This window comes from Leiobunum rupestre, chromosome 1 (assembly GCF_980474605.1).
Source record: "Leiobunum rupestre chromosome 1, qqLeiRupe1.1.hap1, whole genome shotgun sequence".
NCBI classification, from domain to species: Eukaryota; Metazoa; Arthropoda; class Arachnida; order Opiliones; family Sclerosomatidae; genus Leiobunum; species Leiobunum rupestre.
The window spans coordinates 92,526,691-92,532,964 of record NC_143384.1 but is presented as its reverse complement, the minus strand read 5'-3'; positions in this window follow the sequence as shown (position 1 = coordinate 92,532,964).

The window sequence follows — 6,274 nt, the reverse complement described above, 5'->3', positions numbered from 1 at the left end:
GCACCGTTGTCGAACCTTCGAAGAAGTCTATAACCGTTAGGGCCTCGCCAGTTCCTGCCCACAAGTACTCTTTCGTCTCGGCGACGAATACTTGGGGAGACGCTGATGGCTGTTTTACACCCACCATCGACCACGCAGCCCTTGTGGCCTTTACTGAGGCGGCTTTAAAGAGTTCGGCACCTGACAAACGTCGTCTAATCGAGAACATTGTTACAGACGGTGACTCCGCTTCGGCTCTCGCCCGTCAGGTGACCATTTTGGCATACACTGATCCCACCATCGCGGCGGATACCGACTCTGCTGCCCGTCATCGCTTGCGTAGACGATACATGTACATCGCGAAGGAAATCCGCCGGTTGTACTCTTCATCAACAACGACAGATAATGACTCCGATGCATCTTCCCTTTCGCAGCAATAATTTATATATTTATCTATCTATTTTCTCAACTGTAAATTTTTACATAATTTTAATCGTAATGTCTATTATGTTTAGTGTATTAACAGTTAATATACGTGGCATGGGGACCGCCGTCAATTGCGTCCGCGCTTTTGACTACGTCAATCGTTTTCTCCCGGAAGTTGTTTGTCTTCAAGAGACAAATGTGTCCCTCGCGTTCTCCCGTACATTTATTTGGAGCCAATGGTCCTACCGGCTTTTCCACGCGTTTCCGAACCAATCTCACGGCTCTGGCGTAGCTATCGGTCTCTCGCCCAGACTTATGTCAAAGCTGGACCACAGCGAGACCTTCGAGAGCCACGCGGTATACGTTCGTCTACGCGAATCTACACCAACTTCTAACATCGACCATTTCAAGCACGTTTTCAACGTTCACGTTCCTCCTAAAGACGACGTTAAAGCGCTCGCTCTTTTCGACTTCATCTCCCGCCATTGCCATCAGGCGAATGATGAGGACGAAATTTTCATCTGTGGAGATTTTAATTGTACCCTTGATCCACCCGTCGACCGTGAAAATTGCGCTGACCGTCGTCCGCGTGTCGTGACCGCGCTCCGCGATCTCATCACGCGTCTCGACCTCTCCGATGCATTTAGAGCTATAAACCCTACGCTCCGGGCTTTCACCTGGCGCTCTTCTACTCGCGATAACGATCAAATGTGCGCGCGTCTCGATCGCGTTTACGTTTCGTCCAACACTCATCTGCGAAGTGCTCGTCACGTTCCCACCTACTTTTCCGATCACGACGGAGTTTTCTGCGACTTTTTCGGGTCTTCTCCCGTGCCACGTCGCGCGCCCTATTGGCGTTTCCAATCTAGTCTCCTAACCGACGATACCTTCGTCGCGGAAATGCGGGATAAACTAACAACTCTCCTGGAAGAAAAGCCCGAAGACGTCTCGTTCGGTATCTGGTGGTTTGACTTTCTAAAACCGCAGATTAAGTCTTTTTGCGTGTCTTACTGGCACGCAAAAATTACTAGAGATAACTCGAGAATCGCGCTCCTCGAGAACCTTATCGCCGCGGCTCCTGCTGCGTCGCAGTCACGTGAAACGTACCTTACCGAATTGAGAGATCTGCAGCTAAGCAAAGCGCGCGCCACCCTTATGAGGGCTCGGTCCGAGCATTTTGCGGCGGTTGATACGCCCTCGAAATCCTTTTTCAATCTCGAGAAAAAAGCTTTCTCTGACAACGTCATACACGGCCTATACGGCCCGGCTTGTCAACTATTTACCGAACCTACAGAAATCCGCGGAATCGCTTCGGATTTTTATAGTTCACTCTACTCCCCAGACGCCTCTCTCGCGCCTTCCGAGGCTGACGAGACTACTCTGCTCGCCGGCCTGCCAACCATTGACCCCACCTTAGCTGCAGACCTTGATTCTGACTTTACCAACGAGGAGACCACCTCCGCGGCCAAGTCTCTTTCTCGGGGGAAGTCGCCGGGAAGGGACGGACTCCCTATTGAATTTTATTTAACTTTTTGGGACTTATTTTTACCGATTATTGTACGCGTTTTTCGCGATATTCTACGAGAGTCATCCTTAATGAGCCGATTCTCCGAATCCATCATAAGCCTGATTCCCAAGTCCGGTGACCGCCTCGACATTAAAAACTGGCGGCCTATCTCACTTACAAACTGCGATTATAAATTATTTGCCAAGCTACTGGCTGTTCGTTTAGGCGCCGTAGCCGGGTCAATCGTACACCCTAGTCAAACCTACTCCCTCAAGGGCAGGTCTATTTTTCAAACCCTCGCCGTATTAAGAGACTTAATTTTTCTCGGCAATAAAAACAAGGAAACCCTCGCCATTGCTAATATCGATTTGGAGAAGGCCTTTGACCGAGTCGATCACGATTTCCTTTTTCGAGTTCTTGATCGCTTCGGGTTACCCGAAGGCTTCGTCTCAAAAATTAGGGCCCTCTACACCCACGCTTTTTTCCACGTTCGAATTAATAATACTTTAACATCCCCTATCTCTTTTGGACGCGGAATCCGTCAAGGTTGCCCTTTGTCGGGTCTCCTTTTCGTCCTAGCCTTAGAACCGCTACTTTGCCTTTTGCGGAGGCGACTCGACTTTCGTGGATGCTCGCCTCATACCCGCTTGGTAAACGGGTCTTTCGCGGATGACCTTAACGCTTTTTTGAGGTCTGAAGCGGATTTCCCGATTCTTAAGTCCACCCTGGATCTCTACTGTCGGGTCTCGGGTGCGCTGGTAAACTTTGACAAATCTTTCGGTCTGTGGTGTGGCGCCTGGCGTCACCGAACTGACCAGCCCCTCGGTATGCCGTGGAACTCGGTCGGTGGAAAGTTTCTCGGTGTTTTCTTGGGAAATACTCCCGACTTCGAAAAGCGGAATTGGCCGGATCTCGCGATTCGCCTAAATCGCGTCTTAGGCCGGTGGTATAGGCTTCGTCACCTTTGCTCGGCTTACGGCCGCGTTCTTCTAATTAATCAACTAGCTTCCTCTGTCCTTTGGCATAGGCTCAAGGTTCTTGATCCGCCAAGGGATTTCGTCACCGACGTCCAGAGGTCTCTGTCCCGATTCTTTTGGGACGGATATCACTGGATCTCGGAGAGAAAGCTGTTTTTCGACAAAAGGTGCGGCGGTCTTGGTCTCGTTCACGTCGAGACTAAGATCAAAGCCTTTCGTTTAGCACTCTCCGCTGACCTAGTCAACGCCACTGGTGACAAGCCCCCGCACGTCATTACCGCCGAGACCGTCTTGAGGGGTCTAAGCCCCAATCATGGCAATATCTCCGAGACTTTCCTCTCCACCACTCCGCTGGGCGGTAACAGTCGCTCGGACACGATCTACGCCTCGGCTCTTCGGTTTTGGGCCGAAGCTCCGATCGTCCTGCACTCCGACGACCTCTCCCGCGCCACTGTCGAAAATCTCCGTGTTTTCGACAATCGCTTCTTTCTAGACCCTGACGGTGACCCCTTCTGCGGCGTACTTCATAGTCGTTTCGTTTCCGCAAATCGCTGTCGTATACGCGATTTCTTTGGCCCCCGTTCCACCGAGTGGCTTCCCTTGGAAGAGCTTATAAAGACCCCCAACAAATCCCGCTTCATTATCCGCGCGTATAAGGTCATCGTCGACTCGATCGTTAAGGCCTTTCCGCAGTTTTTCAATGAGAACGGTCGCACTCGCGTTCCACACCATCCTCCTTCGCCTCTTACCTTTAACTTACGAGCCTCCACATATTTCGGAATTAAGTCACTAAAATTAACCGATTTAACTTTAACTAGAACAATTTATCAACTCTTGACCCATCATGATTTCATCCCGCCCTCCCCCTTCGCACCGACCTCGATTTCAAATGGCTTCCACGGACGGAGAGTGTCACTCATGTGGATGACCTCTCGAATTTGTACCTTAAGTACGCGTATGGAAAACTCTGTTCAATGGCGTCTTCTTCACCGGGCGCTGCCTTCGCCTTCTCGACTTTTTCACTTTCCGGACAGTAGCGACACCCCGTCGTGTCACTTCTGCCCGGCCGTCGGTGACTTAAGTCACGTGTACCTGACCTGCCCCCTTGTCGAGGGAGTCATTGATCTAGCGCTTTCGTGGATCGAGGAACTTTGCAGTCATAAGCATTCAAAATGCGACTATTGGTTCCTCGTCCAAAACCGGCAACATGATTTTTGTAATTTTATTTTTACCGTAATGAAAAGAAGCTTATTGGAATATTACTACTCGCTAAGAGAAGAAAATATAAATTTTATGAATTTTAACCTTAACGACCAAAGTGCCAAAATTTTTAAACAAGTGAAACAAATTGTAACTGCGCGTGTCTGTGCACACCGGGAACGCGCACCAAATCCGAACACTTTCATAACTGAACTTGGGATAACCAAAATGTTCCCGTGAAATATAAACTGCGAAGCCTATGAAATGTACACTGTATATGTCATTGTAAAATATTAAAATCCTCTCTCTCTCTCTCTCTCTCTCTCTCTCTCTCTCTCTCTCTCTCTCTCTCTCTCTCTCTCTCTCTCTCTCTCTCTCTCTCTCTCTCTCTCTCTCTCTCTCTCTCTCTCTCTCTCTCTCTCTCTCTCTCTCTCTCTCTCTCTCTCTCTCTCTCTCTCTCTCTCTCTCTCTCTCTCTCTCTCTCTCTCTCTCTCTCTCTCTCTCTCTCTCTCTCTCTCTCTCTCTCTCTCTCTCTCTCTCTCTCTCTCTCTCTCTCTCTCTCTCTCTCTCTCTCTCTCTCTCTCTCTCTCTCTCTCTCTCTCTCTCTCTCTCTCTCTCTCTCTCTCTCTCTCTCTCTCTCTCTCTCTCTCTCTCTCTCTCTCTCTCTCTCTCTCTCTCTCTCTCTCTCTCTCTCTCTCTCTCTCTCTCTCTCTCTCTCTCTCTCTCTCTCTCTCTCTCTCTCTCTCTCTCTCTCTCTCTCTCTCTCTCTCTCTCTCTCTCTCTCTCTCTCTCTCTCTCTCTCTCTCTCTCTCTCTCTCTCTCTCTCTCTCTCTCTCTCTCTCTCTCTCTCTCTCTCTCTCTCTCTCTCTCTCTCTCTCTCTCTCTCTCTCTCTCTCTCTCTCTCTCTCTCTCTCTCTCTCTCTCTCTCTCTCTCTCTCTCTCTCTCTCTCTCTCTCTCTCTCTCTCTCTCTCTCTCTCTCTCTCTCTCTCTCTCTCTCTCTCTCTCTCTCTCTCTCTCTCTCTCTCTCTCTCTCTCTCTCTCTCTCTCTCTCTCTCTCTCTCTCTCTCTCTCTCTCTCTCTCTCTCTCTCTCTCTCTCTCTCTCTCTCTCTCTCTCTCTCTCTCTCTCTCTCTCTCTCTCTCTCTCTCTCTCTCTCTCTCTCTCTCTCTCTCTCTCTCTCTCTCTCTCTCTCTCTCTCTCTCTCTCTCTCTCTCTCTCTCTCTCTCTCTCTCTCTCTCTCTCTCTCTCTCTCTCTCTCTCTCTCTCTCTCTCTCTCTCTCTCTCTCTCTCTCTCTCTCTCTCTCTCTCTCTCTCTCTCTCTCTCTCTCTCTCTCTCTCTCTCTCTCTCTCTCTCTCTCTCTCTCTCTCTCTCTCTCTCTCTCTCTCTCTCTCTCTCTCTCTCTCTCTCTCTCTCTCTCTCTCTCTCTCTCTCTCTCTCTCTCTCTCTCTCTCTCTCTCTCTCTCTCTCTCTCTCTCTCTCTCTCTCTCTCTCTCTCTCTCTCTCTCTCTCTCTCTCTCTCTCTCTCTCTCTCTCTCTCTCTCTCTCTCTCTCTCTCTCTCTCTCTCTCTCTCTCTCTCTCTCTCTCTCTCTCTCTCTCTCTCTCTCTCTCTCTCTCTCTCTCTCTCTCTCTCTCTCTCTCTCTCTCTCTCTCAAAGCTCGCGCCGATGGCTCGTAAGCCTAACGCCGGGATGGCCGTCTCTTCTATTTTTGAGACTGGCGTCTTCAACAACCGAACTCGATTGAAAGCCTTATATTGGTGAAATCACAACACACTGGACTCTGGACATCTCCGACTCTACTATGTACAACTCTAACTCAACTTTTCCCTACCCGACCCGAACATAGAAGCAATCTTCTCATCCAGAATCCAAGATTCTATTTCTTACTCGAATGTTACTGTTTCAACTTCATTTTAAATATTGGTCAATCCTAAGCCGTATTTATATATTGTTCATCAGTTCAATGAATTTTGATTGTTATTACCAAAAAAAAAATGTTTTATTGTAAATATTTTTTAACCCTTATTGTAACTCTGACTTTGATGTGGCTTAAATAAAGCCTTTTTATACTCTCTCTCTCTCTAACTCTCTCTCTCTCTAACTCTCTCTCTCTCTCTAACTCTCTCTCTCTCTCTAACTCTCTCTCTCGCTCTAACTCTCTCTCTCTCGCTCTAACTCTCTCTCT